Genomic DNA, 23,919 nt, shown 5'->3' on the forward strand with positions numbered 1-23,919 from the left:
ACTGTGATCATACACTTGACCAGTACGGGGTACCATGCTCCCATGAAGCTCGAGAAATGAACTCTTTCTCGAACCAATTGGCTCAAGTGGTCTTACATTGCCAACTCTTGAGTCCTTCAATTTTTCCACTTTATTTTTGCCAGAGATGCGGACTGTGGCTGTCTCAGTTTCACCAATGAGACATCACAACAATAACCACATGACTCCATTATACCAATCAGATGTAACAATGGGGTAGGTGCTCAGAGGGGAAAAAGGGCACCTTTTGCAGCAATGTAACTGCCAGCCCGGTTGCCTCGTTAGAACAATGTGAATTAATAAAAGAAAAACATTGAGGATGTGTTACGTAAGTACATACAGTATTTACTTATATATTTATATAAATAGCAAGAGACATGATTGCTGCTGCAAGTGATAAATGCAGTATATAAAAAATACAACAACAATATGAATACGCCTGCTTGGTGACATTACAACATGACACACACACTACACAGCTAATTTTATGTTTGGCATTTAGCAAATAAATGATGCTTGTAGCCTGCTTTAAACCTGCATTGTTGTTCTAACAGTGTTTACGGGTGTCCACATTCAAACGAGGGATTCCTTTCTTGAGTTTATTCACTTTCTACTACACACACTCAGTTTCACTTCCTCCAGCTGAGTTTCAAGTATATATTTTTTCTGTGCATTTATTTAGATTCTTATTAGTTACTTATTAGTATCATTAGTGGTAAGCAAAACCATTCTGCTGAAGTAGCAGTATTAGTACTAAACATGCAAACAAATGACTAAATATTGAGCTATGATAGGGTGACCATAATTTCATTTCCAAAATAGAGGACACTCGCCCCGGCCTCGAGATACTTGAATTTGACTCGAAGTTCACTCAGAGGTGCCTATATGACTTTAATATATGCAAGGTGTGACTTCTCCATCTGGATAGAAAAAAAAAACAGTTATATATATATATATTAAAAATATATATATATATATATATATATATATTGCCATAACTTGTATCCAAAGTACAATGTATTTTCGACTTAATTATCTTTTTGCATTTTGTGCGTGCATTTCATTATACAGTATACGTATATGGGATGCCTTTTGTAAAGCAGCACATGCTGAAAATTACAACATTTTCTCACATTTAGCGCCACACAGTGTTCATAATGTGTGAAAATTTTAGTTTTTTTATTATTTTTTTTTTTTTACACATTTACAACATTATTTAGCACATTAAATATTTATTTTTAAATAATAAATATTGAACCTGATTGTTTAAATCAAGAATTAAATATTTAATTTAAATCTTAAATTCATATCCTAAAATCTTAAATGTAAATGTTGAATATACTGTATATCTTAAATGTAAATGTTAAATATATATCCTAAATGTAAATCTTAAATATATATTTCAATACTAAATCTAAATGTTAAATCTGGAAACATTTGAAACTAAATATTTAGCTAATGTGCAAATTCACATGACTGGAGACAGGAAGTAGCAAAAAAAGCTGGAGCAGCTCAGACTTTGTTTACGTTGCTTGAAAATGAATAAAACCTACTCAACGGTGGCAGTCGGCTCTTGGACATAAATCATTGTGATGATAACAATATATAGGTAAAATACACATTTAGGAGAAATTATTTAAAGAGAATTTTGTGTTTTTCATGTCACTTTTACGTACATGAGCCCAGTAAAGTTACTATGAATAGCCAAGAGGGGTCTCTGTTAGACTGGACTGGACAGCAATGCTGACTTCTCTAACTTCAACTGCAAAGATCCCCTTTTTCTCACAGTCGGTCAAGGGCAAGGTGGGCTGAAAGAAAATATGTCCGGTAATCCAATTTGGCGGAGACTATCGGCAGTGCCATTCTGACAGCCATACAAAATTTTGAGCAATTTTCCCTTGCATTGCCCCTTTAATTCATCAAGCTTGTTTTTTTCCCCCTCTATTTATTGTTCCAAAAAAACGGAGAGGGGTTAGGCTCCTAACCACACCTCTCAGTCCCCCGTTTTCCAGCCAACTCTCTTAGGGAGAGAAAACGGGCATTATTTTGAACCAAACAGAGCTAGCTATCCTTGCTCATCATGTCAGTATGTCAGCCAATCGGTTGTTGTCACCTACGTCATCACGACCACCTGAGCCGCCATCTTTCGTGTATCTCAGTGACCTGTGGCCTATACTACGAAGCCGGTTTTCTGGCTTAGCAGGGTAACTTCGAGAGTAACTTTATCACGTGCGACGTAAGTTCGCGGCTATGCGAGACTACGAAAGGTGGATATGTTGGAACCGAGAAGTGTTGCCATGGCAACACACGCCACACGCCAAACCTGGTCGTGTCAGAGTTAGATCTTGCTTAACATCAGGATTCCAATTAACCACGCTCTATTTAAACAGCACCCCTCCGCGGACGTGTCCTCCTGACAATGACAGTGTACTTGGACGACCCATACGACATTGGCGCGCGGATTGTGAGGGGCTCTCTCCGGAGGGCACGGGTATTTCGGGACCGCCAAAATTCGCTGCCGTACCTGGAAGATGTTCTCCATGAAAGACATATTTTCAAGTGAGGAAATTCTTTACCTGTGCCAACTGATCGAGGCGGACGTCACTAATGTAACCCGCCGAGTCAGGCCCTCACAACCGCTCAGCTTGTGTGCCTGTCCGTGCGCTCTTTTGCCAGGAACAATATATGTATTCCATGAGTCCATCGGTGATGCTGAATATCTGCGTAAGAACACTGTATGCCGTGCGATTCGGAGTGGGGTATGGAAACGCTTCAAATTGATTGTTGAAATCGCTGAATGTAAACGAATGCGGAGCTTTGCTCTCATACAAGAAATATATTTAACGGACTTTCCAGCGTTATTTCGTTGTGTAAATATTTATAATAATCACAGAAATATGTAGACTATTTAAACATTGAGAAAACTTGCGTTTTTTTCTGCCAACTCGAAGAGATTAAATTGTCAAATCCACTGATAGGACAGACGCACAAATATAAAAGATATAAATGTTTATTGAATATGCATCTTACAGTCTTGTTTGTCAGCGAAAATTCGTTACAAAAGACGGGCTTTAATTTACGCAACAACGCATGGCATCCCGGCATTTTCTTCTTCTCCTGAGTCCTCACAAATATAACATAAAATTTTGGGAGGGGGGGGTTGGGCTTGGGCCTGCAAATCAAGTTGATTGATCGGACTCGGGTCGGGTCGAGCTGGATTTTTTAGGCCCAAACTAAAAAAAAGAACATACGTATTCATACAGTCAGGGAGACTAAACATACAATCATCCTGCCTCATGTGGTGATGCGCGATAAATTATTTCTTACTGTTAACGTACCAAATCTTCTTTTATTGTCCTGACAGCAGGCTTTATTTCTTTTCATGGACATAAGTAAACTGGCATATTGACGCATTCACAAATCACACGATCTGTAAATTCACTGTCAACAGACCCGTCGCGCTCAACTCGCCGAATCGGTGTTGGATTTCGCGGTGAGGGTGGATTTTAATCATCGCGCATTCCTCCTCTGTGAAGTAAGGTGCCCGTGCCATCGTCACAAGTAGTGTTTGACTCTGCTCTCCGCCCCCTTTTATGTGAACGCGCAATAACTCTGACTGGGTTGACACAGGTTCGACTAATCAACCTCATAATCAGCGTCGTAGCACCGATTGAGCACAAACTAGACAACCAGGTTTTGTCAACTCCGGTTACCCGCTGGTAAACTGGATTACTTCTGGGGAGGTTGAACTCGGTTCGTAGTATAGGCCACTGGACTACATCCGCCCCGGTCACGTTTGTTTTGTTGACAATTTTGCGGGTAAGCAGCCACGCGAATGTCACATCAAAATGGGAAAAAGCCAGAAGAACGACAAGACTCCTTATGTGGAGAAGCTTGAAAAGGAAGCGAGAGATCGGTATTTGTCAGTTATGACGTCAGTTATGGTGCCTCTGCTGTGGTCTGGAGACCAAAGATGACATGGTTGCGTGTGATAATGAGATCTGTGGTCTATACTACGAAGCCGGTTTTCTGGCTTAGCAGGGTAACTTCGAGAGTAACTTTATCACGTGCGACGTAAGTTCGCGGCTATGCGAGACTACGAAAGGTGGATATGTTGGAACCGAGAAGTGTTGCCATGGCAACACACGCCACACGCCAAACCTGGTCGTGTCAGAGTTAGATCTTGCTTAACATCATGATTCCAATTAACCACGCTCTATTTAAACAGCACTCCTCCGCGGACGTGTCCTCCTGACAATGACAGCGTACTTGGACGACCTATACGACATTGGCGCGCGGATTGTGAGGGGCTCTCTCCGGAGGGCACGGGTATTTCGGGACCGCCAGAATCCGCTGGCGTACCCGGAAGATGTTCTCCATGAAAGATATAGATTTTCAGCTGAGGGAATTCTTTACCTGTGCCAACTGATCTAGGCAGACGTCACTAATGTAACCCGCCGAGTCAGGCCCTCACAACCGCGCAGATTGTGTGTGCCTGTCCGTGCGCTCTTTCGCCAGGGACACTATATGTATTCCATCGGTGATGCTGAATATCTGCGTAAGAACACTGTATGCCGTGCGATTCGGAGTGGGGTATGGAAACGCTTCAAATTGATGCATTTATAATAATCATAGAAATATGTAGACTATTTAAACATTGAGAAAACTTGCGTTTTTTTCTGCCAACTCGAGGAGATTAAATTAAATGTCAAATCCACTGATAGGACAGACGCACAAATATAAAAGATATAAATGTTTATTGAATATGCATCTTACAGTCTTGTTTAACTGTGAAAAATCGTTACAAAACACGGGCTTTTATTTACGCAACAACGCATGGCATCCCCGCATTTCCTTCTTTTCCTGAGTCCTCACAAATATGACATAATTTTTTTTGGGGGGGGGATTGTCGGGCTCGGGCCTGCAAATCAAGTTTATTGATTGGACTCGGCTCGGGTCGGGCTGGATTTTTTAGGTCCAAACTAAAAAAAAGAACATACGTATTCGTACAGTCAAGGGGACTAAACATACAATCATCCTGTTTCGTGTGGTGATGCGTGACAATTATTTCTTACTGTTAATGTCCCAAATCTTATTTTATTGTCCTGACAGCAGGCTTTATTTCTTTTCATGGACATAAGTAAACTGGCATATTGACGCATTCACAAATCACACGATCTGTAAATTCGCTGTCAACAGACCCGTTGCGCTCTACTCGTCGAAGCGGTGTTGGATTTCGCGGTGAGGGTGGATTTTAATTCCTCATAATTCCGCATGATCATCGCGCATTCCTCCTCCGTGAAGTAAGGTGCCCGTGCCGTCGTCAAAAGTAGTGTTTGACTCTGGTCACCGCCCCCTTTTATGTGAACGCGCAGTAACTCTGACTGGGTTGACACAGGTTCGACTAATCAACCTCATAATCAGCGTCGTAGCACCGATTGACCACAAACTAGACAACCAGGTTTTGTCAACTCCGGTTACCCGATGGTAAACTGGATTACTTCTGGGGAGGTTGAACTCGGTTCGTAGTATAGGCCACTGCTCCATTATTATTTAACCTGTGTTGGTCTACACCGCATGAAACAGATAAAGACATGTGTTGGTTCTGCTCTCTGTGCTCCACTTTAGTGGTGGTTGGTAGTTTGTGATTTGTTTTAACTGACAATTTGGCAACATTAAAAGTACCTGGCCAAAGTAGTTAACTGTCGTCCTTTGTATTAACATTATTATGCGTGTGTATATATATATATATATATATATATATATATATATATATATATATATATATATATATATATATATAATACAGTATTGACACATGCTGTACTTACAAAGAATAGGATTCAAGATGACTTAATGTTTTATTAAATACAATCAAGTCACAACCAAATACAAAATATCAATAACAGCCAAGTTTGAAAGGCTGAAACGGTTAGCATAGTAAATGGTATAACACAACAGTTGGGCAAAGGTTTGTAAGGGCACCGCATACGTAAACAATCTTATCCAACAATGTGCAATCTTCGCCGTCACATGGCAAAACCAAGTTAATAGGTATAGTTCCTGTTGGATATTATACTTCTGGCAAAGATTACCTGTTCAACATGGATCCTCAAATGTGCCACCTTCCTAGTCTCCTCCACATCTCTACCAGCTAACTGACAGCGACCGTTTGTGAAAGCAGGGAGTTTGACCTCTGCACATAACATACCCACATGTTCTTGAATATCAAAGCCTCTGTCAGTCAAGACAATGTCCCCGGGCAAAAGGTTATTAAAAAAAGCACTGTTCAAGGTGATATGTTTGTCACTTGTGCGACCACCCCAACCTTTTGACATCAAACAAATTCCCCCCTTTGGTGTGATTCCAGTTAGGTATTTCATGGTGTAGTTATGCTTGTAACTAGAAAACATTTGCGCAGGCGCCTTAAGATTTGATGGTTTCTCTGTAAAAATTTCAAAAAACTCAATAATCACTGCAACTCTGTGTCAGAAGGACTCAACAAACTCGTGAGGCTTTGTTTTATAGAGTGTTTCTCTGTTGGGTCAAACAATTGCTCATCTCAAGTTAGCATGTAAAAAGGGCACCATGCCACTGAACACTCAATACACAGTCTTACGGGAAACATGGAATATGTGTGCAATGTGTAGTGTAGGCAGGTCCAAACGCAGGCGCATGAAGGTCAGAAGGAGCATCTAAAGGGCGCTGACGGCTCCTCCTGTAGCTCAGTCTTCCTCCATCCTCAATTTCTCACGCCTACTTCGCCTAGAAGAGCGGTCCACGTTGGTGGGCTGAACACATGTGTGTCCCAGGCGTAAGGATGGTGCCCAGTCAGGGTCTGCCTCATTTATTTCATATGCTGGTTTTCCTGAAATTATAAAAGTCGTATCAGTCATACAACAGGTTAACATTAGTAACTTAAAATGGATTTTAAAGCTTTGTAGTGTGTCTAAACTGGTGGGACCTGACCTCATATGGCACTGATTTGTATGCAACAGACTTTTTATTTTTATTTATTTTTTTTTTTTTTAAAGTTTAACTGATCATTAGGCATAACAAACAAGCAGAAGATTCTTCTGGTGATTTAGTAGATCTGTAGTCTCCTCCACAGAGTGGTTGGTCAAGCATATCAGTAGCCTAAGCGGGAGGTAAATATTGCATTTTTTTTCTAACACATCTCCCATACTTATAAACATTCATTGTGTGCTGTTACATCTTCATTACTACCCTTACTTTGTTACCTTTGAACTGTTTTTTTGTGTACTAGTACCATACGGTGAACGCCTGTTGCTTATGCACAGTTAGCCAGTAGGGCTACAGTTAGCCTCTCTTAGACACTAGCGTGGTTAGCCAAAGTAAACAACACAACCACACGCCATAAGCGTTTAAATGCAGTCAGTATCAGCATCCGAAGAACATTAACACTTCCAGTTACTTACCTTTATGGAAATATAGGGAACAGACCGACATGTTTTCAGTTGATGAATAAAAAGTGATGGCCTTTCTTCTCACCGCTGCAACCATTCGAAGCCTCTTGGTCAACTCATCTGAGTTCCATATCTTCTCTTCCAGTCAAGAATGCTAAAAAAAAAAGCCTATCCCATCCTTTTTGCATTCGTTTCTATCATGGGACCTAGAATGGCAGTCTTTCACACAACACGAGTGTACCATTTTCAACGATTACCACGCAGAATGGATGCCTAGCAAAGGATCACGTCGCGGGCTTGTTGTTGTTCCGCAATACACGAAAACCCACAATGCATTGCGCCAGAAACGTCACGAAACAAGAACCGATTGCATTAGTCCCCTTCTGTCTACTTTTGATATGTGAATGTATCCTTAAAAATGTAAAATGTAAAAAAAAAAAAGTAACCTTAAAAAAAAAAAAAAAAACTGCCACACTGTCACACATGTATCTCCAATAACAACAATCTACTAACGTCAGATTTACATACATTTTTAAGAGTGACAGGTGGAGTTCTGACAGCGTGGCCCTTTGACGTCACCGCCCTGCGACGTCAACAACAATGACGACCTACTAGTTAGTAGTAATTACTAGTAGTAATTTTACAAATTGTCAAGAGGGGTTTCAATATCAAATTATTATAACTTGCACTAACATTTATCTCTTAACAACTACAAATCTTTCTATCCGTGGATCACTTTTACAACTTTAACGGTTGATTCAGAACATTAAATGACTTCCAAACATAGCGAAGGTTACTATATTTTGGGGGGTTTTTTGGGAATGAAAAAAAAAAAAAACATGAACGGTAACACCAGTTACTTTGCCAAGAAACTAATTACTCATACATTCAGGTAACTGAGTTACTAACTCAATTACTTTTTGGAAGAAGTAATTTGTAGCTGTAATTAATTACTTTTTAAAGTAGGATTAACAACACTGTTCATGAAGATCTCGTTTTGATGACAGGTAGACTATTACATTGCTTCAGCATTGTGCATTCTTAACTGCTTGATAATCCTCTCAAACGCTAACCAGTAAAGGAGGGAGCCTTCTGTTGTTTCCCTAAATTGCAAGGAATTGTTCACCTACATGTCCTCAGGTAAGAAAGAGTAGCTCAGGACATCTGGCTCAGCGTATCGAGTCAGCTGAGGGCCCAGGTTAAGGGAGATGACCTATGTCCAAAAACTGTACATGACCGGCTTTGAACCCCCCTAAGGTAATCAATCACCAAAAGGAATTTGTCTGTGCAAACCTGCTCAAGAGCCACTGTGGGAACGTAACAGACGCAGAGACATTTATTCCTGGTTACTATTTGGATGGATAAGAAGCAATAGTTGCCAAAAAGAAATGCTTTGAAAGAAAGAAAGTCTCATCAATTTCATTGGCTCATAGGCTGGAGACATCATCATTTCTTGACACAGGAAAAATGAGCTCATATGATGATATTCAATTAGACCAAAAGGAGGCTCACCTCAGAGGGTAAGTCTTTTCTTGTTGTTTAAAAAAAAAAGGGAAAAAAGTACTTTTCAATGTGGCCTAATTTAATAACATATATTTTCATCCCTTTTTTTTTTAAATACTATAGTAAAATAAAGATATTATAATCACATATTTTGATGGAAAATATCAGTGGTCAGTCAGTGGTACACTATTTTGATACTGAGCAAACATTGTAGATATGAAAACAATAGTTGATTTGAACAAGTGAGTGTACATGTGCATAATGGCTAAAATATCATGAGATCTCTGCAAAAATGTGCACGAAATGTGTTTTTGAAGGGGGATTCACTATTATCCTATTTGTACTAGGTGTTTTATTAACATTTCTTCTTACAGAAAAATAACAAGTGAGTACTTTAACACATTTTAAAAATGACATTTATTTTTAATCCTTTAAAACTCAATATGTAAAGCAAAAAAAAAAAAAAAAAAACAACCTAGAATTAATACTGTCCAGCCAGACAACAGATTGCTTTAGTATTGATAGGCGCTGCTGTCTGATAAACACTTAACAATACATGACAGTCATTTAAACTCCAAACAAGATTAGTGCATGTCAAGGACATCACCTCATTGAAAAGTTAAACTGGTATCAAGCCTTCTTTGCGCTCAGATTTGCCTCAAATGGCCTACCTCATACCAGCTGTTACTGCTTAGTTATAGCTACTTGCCATCCACTCACACATATTACAGTAACAAAGTCAATAATTCCTCTTTTGTTTCTGTGATGCTAATATTCATTTGAAAGAATTTTGAAAATGAAAGAAAACGTATCAATGCACATATCTGTTATGAAGGTAATTGAAAGGTTAAAATAACACAACAATAATATAATATATTTAATATAAAAAGCAAGTCTCCCACAGGTATGAAATACAAAGACTCATTCTATCATTTTCCGCACTGGCTCATCTCAGAAGGTTTATGAGTGTGCTGGAGCATGTACCGGCCGACCTCAACTGCTTGCAAGGGCGTCAGTTTGGCCTCAACATTGTTAGGGATATATTTAATAGCATAATATACTAGTATATGGCAGAAAACACTCAGGTGACTTGAATTTCCACTCTAAAAATTGTCCAATATATATGCATGTGTGATACATCATTGGAAAGCTTAAAATCTCAATTTTCTGGGGGAAGAAAGATTTTGAACTGTAGGGCATTTTTGGAGAAAAAAATTTTTTAAACAGCAAAACCCTAACTGGAGGTGAGAGCATGAGGGTGCATGATTAAAGACGCCATGATTTCAATGAGATATTATCGCGTACTTACCTCTTTTCCAACCCAAAACTCCGTGTCGCATGTATCAACGAGTGTCAAGACATAGCAGTGAATGGCCACAGCCGGATTTTTGGGGGATTTTATGGGTGACACATGGTAATATAACAAGGGTCGTGATGCAGAAATCGCAGACATCAAAGAATGGTTGAGATTTTCATTTTCATATATTTACCCTTTTAAACGTTTTTTTTTTTTCTTTGTCTGGATCAATTATTTATCATCTAAAATATTGGGGAAAATGTGACAGTAACAAAAAAAATACAATTAAGCAATAGTTACGAGGTAGATATCCGTGACTTATTTACAGACGCAAATTTTTTCATTGTGACGAAATTTGTTTAAAATAGAAGCTTAAAATATGTGAGTGAATAATTTTTTTAAGTTGTTTTTTTTTTTAAACTAAATATTAGACATCAATGATTCTAAGCAAAAACAATATTCGAATAATAAATATGATTATTTACCTTTTTTTTATGGCTGGGTTGAAACAAAAGCGGTTGCGCGACGTCTGTAAACAGGGGTCTCCAGGGTAAAAGGGACAAATTAAAAATAGCTTGGGGGCTTAATGCGCCATGAATCTGCTTTAGCAGCGTATTGACATATTGTTCTATCAAACACAACAACTCTTTTGGCTTAAAATACAGCAGTTTATTTTAAAGAGGGGTGCAAGAGCAGAAAATGCTTTTTCAGCCTTATCTGTGTTTTATACTGTATATAAAACAATGTTAACCCATAATATACAGTATATAACAGCATAACCTGCATGTACACATTTGCTGGGGACGGGACATTACTAAAGAAACATTTTGATGTGCAAGTCCTTTTATCAGAAAAATGGGGAGCTATCCAACAATGGGTCTACTTCTAGGAGACAACGGAGCACCCCTAGAGTCAAACTAAAGTATTGTAATATAAATATGACTTGGGAAAATATTAATGAAAGAAATCAGAGATATCAAATTACCGATCTACATCTGAGGCATAGTGGACTACCCGAATATTCGAACGAAACATGAAACATGAAATGTGTGATTTCATTTCGCAGATTTTTTTTTTTTCATGTCAATGTCCCTCTTTAGTGGACCCATTCTCGGAATATTCCCCGTTTTCTTGTTGTTATTTTTAATAAAGGGACTTGCACTCTGAAGCCAAATCAGATTTCTTTATACTGTATAGCCCTTTACAAAAACCCAAAAGGTCCTCCAAGTGCTTAACAATAATGAAAAATATAGTTCATGATAATGTCACACGTTTTAATAAGGAGTTGGTTTGCATTTCGTGGCTGATTGTCCACCGAAAAGGCCACATGGCTGACGACCGGCGGCTTGTCGTGCACCCCCTCGATCCTCTTCACTTGCCCGCCGAGAGAACTCTATACTCGGGTTTTGCTCATGAAGCCCTCCACTCTCGTCTGCGGTTCGCCATATCGTCAAGACCCCTCTTCGTGTGCCCTGCAATAGACCACAATCCTCGGGTTGGGCTCGGGCAGCCATGCGCTCTTCCAATGTCAGCTGGTTTGTCCGGCGGTCATTCTCCAGCTGCTTACCCCTCAATGAGCATTCCTGCCCGCAGCAGGAGAATGACGAACTTGCTCTCTGCCAATCGGTGAAGGCTGTCACCCTCGCTGCCATGTGTGACATGACTTGGGGTAGTTTTGTGCTTTAATTCCCGTTATTGAAAGGCGAAAAAGATTGGAACAGCTGCTTGGCGGTCATTCTCCAGCTGCTTCCTCCTCAACGAGCACTCTTCCACGCAGCAGGGCAACGACGAACTGTAACTTGCTCGCCGCAAGTTGTCAGTGAAGACAGCCAACCCCGCCGCCGTGCGACATGAACGGGGTAGTTTTGTGTGCTTTTTCTTTTTCGGAAGGCGTGAATAATACTTGAAAACGCCACTCGGTATGGGTTAGCAGGTCGGCTAGCTGTCACGTCCTCTGCTTTGTTTACGCTCTTTCCTCTGTCTCTGAAGCTGGGGCAGGGAAATGACAAAAGCCGGACTAACTCCAGTGGCATAAAATACCGTTCAGGAGGTACAAGATGTCGACAGTTTTGACCATTATGCAGTAATTTTGCATTTCTAATATTTCATATTCCATTGAGCACAAGACTGTTATTTGTCCTGACGATACCATTAATTGGGGAAAAATACTTAGATAAAAAGAAAATCCTGTAAAAATATTGGAGTGGAGACAGAGGCGTAGCAAGGGTCCCTAACTAGCAGTACCAGGGGGTTTTGGTGCTCCCTAATATTACCTGGGATCCGCCCCCAAGCCGAGCCTAGCCTTTGTTTTGTAAATGGGGCCATTACTTATGCACTGCCGGCCGCATCCCGTTTCTATTTTTCTTCCCCAACCCCTTGGCCCTTCAAACGAAGCAATAAGGAGTAGGGATTGAAACGTCAGCCCTACGAATTAGGACACCTCTTTACACTCACGTACGTCATAAGTCCGTTCGGCCAGTTGTTACGTAACCAAAAGCGACGATAAAAAGTGCACTAAGTGCACTTGTGCGTTTAGCAAAACTGAAAAACAAAACAAACATTACAAATGAAGAAACACAATGAACAATAAACTAACATTACAATTAGTGGTGTCGATTTTTTTTTTTTATTACACACCTATTAGTGCACTGTTTATCATGATTAATCTTTCTTAACTATTACTTTTCTGACTGAAGAAAACGCATTGAGAGTAGATAATGCTGGTCATCAGCTGTTAGAATATTATTTGGATGTATCAAGCTTGTTTCATTTAATTTAAGCAAAGCAAAAAATAACAAACACTATAGTAACTAACGGAAGGGTCCACAACACATGCACATAGATGTTGAGCACTAGTTCAATTTAATTTAATTTGGTTTCAAATTCAATGTAATATTTACAGCATTGTATGAAACCTGAATGATAGTTTGTTTCTGAACCAAGAGTGGTATTTACTAATCTTGCATATTTTTTCTCAGCAATTTCATGTGTAGTGCTCTTCGTTTCACCGCTGTTGCTTGGTGTGCTTAGTTGTAGTATTTCTAAATATCTATGTATATCAATGTATATCCACAGCAAATTGTTAATTGATCTTTTCAAAAATGTTTCTAAAATGTAGAGGGTATTCAAACAAATGCAAACCTGCCTGACTGGTTTGGCCCTTCCTAAGTCAAGCTTCTTTCTCTTTACTTGCAAATTCAGCCATTTGCTCAGGAGGGGGTTGGCGAAACCTTCCTTGCAAACCTGCCTGACTGGTTTGGCCCTTCCTAAAGCCTGAGTTATACTCCCGCGTTGCGGTGACGGCGTAGCGACTACGGCGTCATTCGACATTTGATAGTTCTGCGGTGAGGGAACGCGTTGCTCTGTAATTCACCGCCAAGCCACTAGAGGGACGTGGCGTTATGTTTGTACGGTTTTGGGGCATGCTTGTTTACTTCCGCTAGTCGGAGAAAAATAAACAACGCAAGATGGAACTCTTGAAAGTAAATATTCTGCTCATCAACACTGAATAAATATGGAACATACAAATGTTGACGGGCAGGCGACGCAGAAGACGGTTTCGAGGCGGTCTGGCCGACTTTTGATGCCGCGCAGAGAGTTTTAGACTCGGGTGGAGAGAGCTAGCTGTGGCGGCTAGCTTCAAACTGGCGTCGAGCACTGCGTTCAAGGTCTGCAAAGCCCTCCAGCCTGATTTGTTTGCCGTGTCCTACAACCAGCCAGTGGGAAGCCATAGCAGATTTCTGGCGTCTAGGGAACTTCCCAAACTGCGTTGGGAGGCTTGATTTTAAGGTTATCATAAAAAGCACCGAGGCACTCTCAATCAGTGATGATGTATTGTGTGTGTGAACTGTCTGTTATTGAAAATTAAACATCAAAACAACTCTTTTGACACCAAATCTGTGCTTTATTCTTCATATACTTGAAACATATGTACACAGTAAATGATGAAGTGCACCAACCAAAAATACGACATAAAGTGATAAAAAGTTGGCAGTTTTTGGCCGACTGGGTCACCGCTTCATGTGGCCACTCGATTCCGACCACCCACGTCTCGGTGGTTCTTCCATTTATTTATTTTTTCGATCGCCGACCTTGCCATTTGGCAATCACAATAATAATTTCTTGACGAGACTTGCTCTTCGATGATACTCCCGTCAGCTTGGTCCATTTTTGCGTGTAGAAAACAATGTTTGATTCTATTGTACAATGGCGGTGTTTTTGCGGTAAACCGGAAACAACAGTCTGAGCGGACCAATCACAGTCCGTTTTCGCTACGTCATACGCGTCTACGCGACGCGAAGGTTACAAAAATCGAGAGGTGCGCGTCAGGCTACGGCGTAGGGTCGTAACTCGATTCTTCCTTGACGGCGTAGGTCTGACGCAGAAGTATAACTCAGGCTTTAGTCAAGCTACTTTCTCTTTTCTTGCAAATTTAGCTCAGGAGCGGGTTGGGCGAAACCTTCCTTGCAAACCTGCCTGACTGGTTTGGCCCTTCCTAAGTCAAGCTACTTTCTCTTTACTTGCAAATTCAGCTCAGGAGGGGGTTGGGCGAAAACTTCCTTGCAAACCTGCCTGACTGGTTTGGCCCTTCCTAAGTCAAGCTACTTTCTCTTTACTTGCAAATTCAGCCATTAGCTCAGGAGGGGGTTGGGCGAAACCTTCAGTAAGGCTACTTTCAGATACTTATTACTTGACACTAAACTGCTAAGCTTCTGAGGATATTTTAATCATAGTATTTTAATAATTCTAATTTATTCGAATGTATTTGTTTGAATACCCATTACATCAGACATGTCCAAAGTGCGGCCCGGGGGCCAAATGTGGCCCGTGGTCAAATTTCATCCGGCCCTCAGCCACTGTCATAAGATCAATAACGTCTGGCCCACACACAGACCTAATAAATTGGCCAGCAGTACTGCTACCAGCATATGAAGTAGCTTACACATTAAATGTTGATCCTCATTTACCCACTAAAAGGCAGCAGTACTCTAAGCAACATTACCCGGTGTGACCCTTGACTTCCAGTTTTCTAAAATGGCAACAATCAACAACAACAAAAAAGTTAACTGCGACGGCCGACGCTTCAAGGATAGGTGGAAATTGGACGCAATACGCAACAACTGTGTCTGCCTCATTTGCAAAGAGACAGCCACTGTTTTTAAAGAGTTCAATGTGAGGCGATATTACCAAACAAGACACGCTGACATGTACGACAAGATTACAGGGAAGATACGCAGCGAGAAATTGAAGCAACTTGAAGCTAGTTTTATTTCACAGCAACAAGATCCCGTGAGTTGAAAGAGAACGCCACAAAGGCTAGTTGCGAGATTGTTGAAATGATTAATTGAAAAAAAAAATAAAGCAAATGTGACACACAGAATGGCTAGCTAAAATTTGCTTAAATATATTGTTCTAAGTAAAGGACGTCAGCCAAGGTCGGCCCCCCACATTTTTACCACACCAAATCTAGCCCTCTTTGCAAAAAGTTTGGACACCCCTGCTCTACATGTTAAAAACATTTTTGAAAAGATCAATTAACAATTTGCTGTGGATATACATTGACATACATAGATATTTAGAAATACTACAATTAAGCAAACCAAGCAACAGTGGTGAAATGAAGAGCACCACACATGAAATTTCTGGAAAAAAATATGCAAGAATTAGTAAATACCACTCTTGGTTCAGAAACAAACTGTCATTCAGGTTTCATACAATGGTGTAAATATTACATTCAATTTGAAACCAAATTACATTAAACTGAACTAGTGCGCCACATCTATGTGAATGTGTTGTGGACCCTTCTGTTAGTTACAAATGTTTGTTTTGTTTGCTTTGCTTAAATTAAATGAAACAAGCTTTATATATCCAAATAATATTCTAACAGCTGATGACCAGTATTATCTACTCTCAATGTGTTTTCTTCAGTCAGAAAAGTAATAGTTAAAAAAGATTAATCACGATAAAAAGTGCACTAATTAGGGGTGTAATAAATAAAAAATCGACACCACTAATTGTAATGTTAGTTTATTATTCATTGTGTTTCTTCATTTGTAATGTTTGTTTTTGTTTTTCAGTTTTGCTAACCGCACAAGTGCACTTAGTGCACTGTTTATCGTCGCTTTTGGTTACGTAACAACTGGCCAAATGAACTTATGACGTCCGTGAGTGTAAAGAGGTGTCCCAATTCGTAGGGCTGACGTTTCAAGCCCTACCCCTTATTGCTCCGTTTGAAGGGCCAAGGGGTAGGAGTAGAAAAAAAAATGGGATGCGGCTGGCGTTGCATAAATAATGGCCCCATTAACAAAAAAAAGGCTAGGCTCGACTTGGGGGCGGATCCCAAGGTGTGCCAAAATGGGACACCCTTGGGGATGATCCCAGGGTGTCCCAAGGGTGTCCCAAAAGGGGACACCCATTGTACTTCAAGAGCTAAGGGCCCCAGGCAACAAGCAACATGGGGCCCTTCGAGCGTGTGCAAGTAAGAGGGACAGTTGGACTTGAAGCAATAGCATATTTCATAAAAGTATAATATAGGTCTTGGGGTGGACCCTGAAAAAGTGCCTAGAAAATGAGTTTCGTTCCACTGTCTGGGCACTACTTGTTTAATGCATTTTTTGATAGTTAATACCCTCCTGAACTTTGGGTTAAAAGTTCACCCAACGTTTCCCTGCACCAATTTTGTCAAAAGCCAGGAATATACTGTATATATATACAGTGCCTTGCAAAAGTATTCGGCCCCCTTGAACCTTGCAACCTTTCGCCACATTTCAGGCTTCAAACATAAAGATATAAAATTTTAATTTTTTGTCAAGAATCAACAACAAGTGGGACACAATCGTGAAGTGGAACAAAATTTATTGGATAATTTAAACTTTTTTAACAAATAAAAAACTGAAAATTGGGGCGTGCAATATTATTCGGCCCCCTTGCGTTAATACTTTGTAGCGCCACCTTTTGCTCCAATTACAGCTGCAAGTCGCTTGGGGTATGTTTCTATCAGTTTTGCACATCGAGAGACTGATATTCTTGCCCATTCTTCCTTGCAAAACAGCTTGAGCTCAGTGAGGTTGGATAGAGAGTGTTTGTGAACAGCAGTCTTCAGCTTTTTCCACAGATTCTCGATTGGATTCAGGTCTGGACTTTGACTTGGCCATTCTAACACCTGGATACGTTTATTTTTTAACCATTCCATTGTAGATTTGGCTTTATGTTTTGGATCATTGTCCTGGTGGAAGATAAGTCTCCGTCCCAGTCTCAGGTCTTGTGCAGATACCAACAGGTTTTCTTCCAGAATGTTCCTGTATTTGGCTGCATCCATCTTCCCGTCAATTTTAACCATCTTTCCTGTCCCTGCTAAAGAAAACCAGGCCCAAACCATGATGCTGCCATCACCATGTTTGACAGTGGGGATGGTGTGTTCAGGGTGATGAGCTGTGTTGCTTTTACGCCAAACATATCGTTTTGCATTGTGGCCAAAAAGTTCAATTTTGGTTTCATCTGACCAGAGCACCTTCTTCCACATGTTTGGTGTCTCCCAGGTGGCTTGTGGCAAACTTTAAACAAGACTTTTTATGGATATCTTTGAGAAATGGCTTTCTTCTTGCCACTCTTCCATAAAGGCCAGATTTGTGCAGTGTACGACTGATTGTTGTCCTATGGACAGACTCTCCCACCTCAGCTGTAGATCTCTGCAGTTCATCCAGAGTGATCATGGGCCTCTTGGCTGCATCTCTGATCAGTTTTCTCCTTGTTTGAGAAGAAAGTTTGGAAGGACGGCCGGGTCTTGGTAGATTTGCAGTGGTCTGATGCTCCTTCCATTTCAATATGATGGCTTGCACAGTGCTCCTTGAGATGTTTAAAGCTTGGGAAATCTTTTTGTATCCAAATCCGGCTTTAAACTTCTCCACAAAAGTATCTCGGACCTGCCTGGTGTGTTCCTTGGTTTTCATAATGCTCTCTGCACTTTAAACAGAACCCTGAGACTATCACAGAGCAGGTGCATTTATACGGAGACTTGATTACACATAGGTGGATTCTATTTATCATCATCGGTCATTTAGGACAACATTGGATCATTCAGAGATCCTCACTGAACTTCTGGAGTGAGTTTGCTGCACTGAAAGTAAAGGGGCCGAATAATATTGCACGCCGCCCACTTTTCAGTTTTTTATTTGTTAAAAAAGTTTAAATTATCCAATAAGTGTTGTTCCACTTCACGATTATGTCCCACTTGTTGTTGATTCTTGACAAAAAAATTAAATTTCATATCTTTATGTTTGAAGCCTGAAATGTGGCGAAAGGTTGCAAGATTCAAGGGGGCCGAATACTTTTGCAAGGCACTGTATAGGGAAATAACAAAAAACGAAAATCTGGTGCTGCCATTTCTGGTTGTAAAATGTCTTACATTAAATTAGGCAACACAAAATCTTTCTCAAACGTCATACATAAATGTACTTATTATCAGAAACAAGTATTGGTGGTTTAGTATACTCATATGTGAATTTAGATCATTAAATGTAGCAAATCTGTGCAAAAACATCACTTCAACTAGAGGTTGAGCACATGAAGCACATATGTTACATTTATCTAAAAGCTTATGTTTTATATATGAAAACAATTCACAACCTACTATGAAATGAAAAGTGCACAAGAAGCAGCACACATTGGCCAAAAATGGCCAAAAATGGCTGAAAATACTACCATGCCACTCGAAACTGGAACAAGACAAAATGGACTGGATGAAAATAGATGCATTAAGAGCCCAGATAATTGTAACAAAGAGTTTTTATTAAAGTGTCAGATTATGTCACAGCATGTCATTTACACCCCCACCCCTGCCTCTCTCACACACACACACAAAATAAAAAAAATAAAAAATTATATATATATATATATATATATATATATATATATATATATATATATATATATATATATATATATATATATATATATATATATATATATATATCAAATGTGCATTCACAATAAAACCATGGCACTTCATTGGAACATCCATTTTTTTGGGCAGTCAAATTGAACAAAGGTCTATGTTTTGGGAAAAGGGAAAACATACTTTTTTTTTTTTTTTTTTAAGTGTTAAAATGGAGAGTACCATCTTGATAATGAATCAAAACATAGGACAGATTTTACATGGTGGGTGATTACTCATCAATATCACTATCATCAGTGTCATTATCCCATGTGCCTCTCTTGGTTTCCTTTGAAATATTTTCACAGTTCTGGCAGTGGCATAAATCTGTACAAGACATTTTTGCAGACAAGCATGAACATCTTTCAGTCTCACACTTGCTTATCTTGCAACCACAGTGGACTACCTGTAGCACACTATGTGGGGCAGGATTTCTAGTCATCCATGTTACTGTTAATTCACCATCCTCAATGTCCCATCCATTGCCAATTGGTGAAGAGGCACACATCATACCAATCAGAGAATGTTGCATTACTGCTGCTTGGTAGTTTGCCCTTTTGCTGTGTTGGAAGAAAGCATCACTTGTTGGAGGAATGGACAGTTCTGGCAAAGCTGACGATGCCATACAGAATGCTTTGTATCTTGCATCGTTGACATTTTTGGCAGCTGACTGGCCATACAGATGGCACACATATTTGCTTAATGCCTCAAATGTAGACTGGTAAAGGTTAAAACTACTACCCAGATCTGTAAACGCAGTCAGGTATTCTTCTTGTTGACAAGCAAGAGAAAATGTCTTTGTTTTGCCCTTGCCATGAAAGGCACTGGTCGAGTCACAACCTGTGAATGTATGGATGCCAATGAGGGCTGAACAAACACTTGGGCCAAGAGCTGGTTTTCCAACCAGATGTTGTGCTAGCCATTTGTTCAGTGTCACTTTCTTAGCTTACCTCAGTAGATTTGGTTGCTAATGTAGCCGATGACTGAGGTATCCTGTCCAAAAATTTGTCTGTTGTTGATAATGTCTCAAAAAATAAACAAACATTTCAGACATGGTGCGCTGGAAAGGGGTGTGAAAAACCAACTGGGGGAAATCACGCTTCAATTTTCTTTTCAGCAAAACCTACCTGAAACAAAGTTAAAGGGAAAGATGAGCACAAGACACACATATTCACATCACCCCCCCCCCCCCCCACACATTCACTCTTGCACTTATATTTCTCATTCGCACAAATACACCAAAGAATAAAATTAAACATTCTCTCAAAGCCTTTTTTAGAGACTAAATATAAAAGAAATTTTAAAAAATTGTACGAAGATTTATAAATTACCTGTAGTCTGAAGCATCAAGATCCTCATGGTTCTTCATGGTGTTCACGAACAACCTTCTTAGCTTGTCCATTCTGAGCACTTCTTTGTCAACGATAATCCTTTGACGGACCACTTATTCACAAAAGAGTTTGTAGCTCTCAGCATAGGGTTGTCTGAAACACACATACTTAGGATGTGCAAAGAGTAACACTGTCAATGCTTTGGCTAAAGGCAAGCAGAATACTAGTGACATGTTGTTGACCAATTGTTCAATCTTTGAAATGTGTAATTTTAGCAAAGTGTCAATGGAATAGTGCAATGTAATAACTCACATTTCTTCGTCCCTCGTTGCAGTTTGTGTTGCTGTTGACTTGGTTAAGAACCTGGTGTAATCTCGGTAACAGGATTTATGGTATGGCACCTCCATTGCAACAGTCTTTGTCTTTGATATGTAGAAGGATTGAAGAGTCTTTCTTCATCTCTGCTGCCTGCAGCAACCGGCCTTTACACAAAAAAGAATTATAATAAGTATTATTGTCACATCACCGCTTTTCACAGTATATGCACATCACAGATTTAAAAGTAAAGGGTTTGTTGAGGTTGGTGGTGGTGGTGGTGGTGGTGGTGGGGGGGGGGGTTGCTGTGATCTATGTGAGGGGCACAGCTAACCCGAGTTTGGTAACCACTGCTGGATTCACTCGATAAATCATTCAGCAGCTCGCGTTTTTACTAAACTATAGCCTTAAAATTAACAACAAATTATTTTCAGTCCATTAATAAATATCGGTCATATTGTTAAAAAAAAAAAAAAAAAAAGGGCGCGTGTGTGTGATGCACATACCTGCCGACAATGTGTCTGCTTTGGCGAGATGATCCCTCTGCCGTTTGCCTTCCGATCCCAAACGAGCATACTTTGAAACTTTTTTTTTTGCAAATGATGCAGATGGCTGGAAGGACAGGGTCAGCAGAAGCGATGGGCAAACCTGAACGGGAACGAAGTTTTTTGCTGGGAGTTTCAGACGCTTCTGCAACTTCGCTAGTACTCGCAGGGTGGTCAGAATGGCTTGCTTTCAACAATATCTGTATATCAGTAACACGCCGGTAGCATGTAGTGTTGAATCCAGCGTCACCAGGAATATTTTCAAAATCCATATCCACGCAATGTTGGTATATTTCTGCAAGATACTTGTTAGCGTCGTGAAGACAAAGCCACTTTTTAAGCAGGTTCTGTTCGTGTTCCACCATTTATAAGTGAAGTCCAAGACGTCCTCATTCTTCACGGAAAAAAGATGCATGTAGCATCGTTTAATTCCCACGTTCGGCACTCTCTTTTTAACTTTTTTTCCTCCATTCGCTCTTCACTCTCCGATGTTGTAGTCGCCATTGTTGATATCTGGTTGTTATGGTGAGGAGAAAGCGGCTACCTGATTGGCTCATGTGACCAAAATCACACCACTCCCGACCTAATGGCACTACGCGCACACCAGAGATCAATGCGCCTCAACGCAAAATACTCCCGGGGTTTCAACACCGTGAACAAAAAATTGACACGTTTTCAGAGGGTGAACTCCACAGATTCTTACTTAGAACTAATAAATCAATTTTATGAAGAAGAAATTATTTAGTGCCCCTGGTAGCGGAGCGAAACTGAACGAAAAGGTAGGTGACCTGACGGCCTAATAACGCCTCGGTCTCATAGAGCGCTTTTTAGGACACTCAAAGTGCCCGGCTTCTACTACATTAGGACATAAAACTACAGTAACATAGTACACTCACCGCTGTCTTGCTTCCTTTTCTCCTCTTCTGCTTTTTTTTTTCTTTCTTTTGTCGCTTCCAGAAGGATAACTTCTCTTCATTTTGGATATACGCCAATTAAAAAAAAGCCAAATCGCCACTCACTCTCACTCTGAGTAACATGAAGGAGGGGGGGAGTGTAGAGCGAGTGAAGGGGCCCCTTCAGACACAAGGCTTTCACTGGCACTGTCGCACTTGTCGTTGCGACAGTTCAGTAAAGTTGCGTGTGCTAAATATGTTGGCCCTCTGGGGGCCCCTGCTGGCTGGGGGCCCTAGGCAATTGCCTGGTTTGCCTAATGGGATGCGACGCCTCTGAGTGGTGAGACAAAACAATTATGACATTTTGCTGCTCTTTTCGTCGCATTTTCCTCGTTCTGAATCTTCATCCTCAATGGGCTGATTTCTAAATCAGCTGAAATTGTGACCCAGCCGACGTCATGCCCGAGCTGGGGATGCTACAGCGCTATAATGACAGGTGTGGCTAAACGGCAGATTTAAAGACTAATTTCTCATCATCTGTGCTTTGCCAAATTGGTGTATATAGGCAAATCGACTCAAAATATGATTCTAATATTACATAATAATGCTATTTAAGATTTTTTTTTATGCTGTCGCAGGGTCTATAAATCTCGACCTTGGAACTCGCAGAAGAAGTTGGACGGTAGAACGAAGAGCCCTGCCAGAGTTACGGAGGGTTAACATCTTTGACAAATAAGAAAGAACCTAGCCATTAATAGAATTAAAAACAAACAGTAAAACTTTAAAATCAATTCTGAATTATTGAACTGAAAAATTAATTGAACTGGGAGCCAGTGGAGCGATGATAGCATGGGGGTAGTATGTTCTCGTCTGAGTGACCCGGTAAAAAATCGAGTAGCAGCATTTTGAAAGACGAGAAATAGAGTACTTGGGAGGACCAACATAAAACGCATTGCAGTAGTCAAGCCTTGAGCTTATGAAGGCATGGATTGCTTTTTCAAGGTCATGGCGCCTAAGAAAAGGCTTCACTTTGGCCAAGAGACAGAGCTGGAAAAAAATAGCTCTTACAACAGAACTACACTGTTTTTCAAAGTTGAGTTTGTTATCAAATATCACAGACTTTTAACGTGTGTCTTAAAGAAGGACGCCAGAGCGCCAGAGTTGGGCTCAAGGGCATTACTCATGGTTGGCGTGCCGAAAGTTATACTTTCAGTTTTGCTCTCGGTAAGATGAAAAAATGTGCTAGCCACTGCTTCACATCGGATATGCATTCCATCAATTTAGTGAGAGCAGTTAGTGTGTTGGGTCTCGGGGGCAAATACAGCTGCAGGTCATCAGCATAATAATGAAAAGAGAAATTATGTTTTTTTTTTAAATATAATTAATGTTAAAGGTAACAGATAAAGTGCAAACAGAACAGGCCCTAAAATAGAACCTTGCGGCATCCCGCTAGACAGAGACATTTGTGAGGCGGAAAATTCTCCAATCATTACCGAGAAGGTCCAGGGTTCCAGGTACGATTTAAACCATTGTAGAGCGTGCCATGGATGCCTATGAAGTGCTGTAAACGAAATACAAGGACTGCATGGTCGACCGTATCGAATGCTGCTGTGAGGTCTGGTAAAACAAGCACAGCTGAATTTCCATTATCCACAGAA

General features: G+C 40.3%; 1 protein-coding gene across 1 annotated transcript in view; it reads left to right on the top strand.

Moving 5' to 3' along the window:
• Positions 1–8,728: 8,728 nt before the first annotated feature.
• Positions 8,729–23,919, top strand: part of thrb (thyroid hormone receptor beta) — a 67,556-nt gene continuing 52,365 nt past the window's right edge. The window contains exon 1 of the mRNA XM_057828136.1: positions 8,729–8,965. The gene's annotated coding sequence lies outside the window, so the exon portion shown is untranslated. The remainder of the gene's footprint in view (positions 8,966–23,919) is intronic.

This window comes from Corythoichthys intestinalis, chromosome 22, assembly GCF_030265065.1.
Source record: "Corythoichthys intestinalis isolate RoL2023-P3 chromosome 22, ASM3026506v1, whole genome shotgun sequence".
NCBI lineage: Eukaryota > Metazoa > Chordata > Actinopteri > Syngnathiformes > Syngnathidae > Corythoichthys > Corythoichthys intestinalis.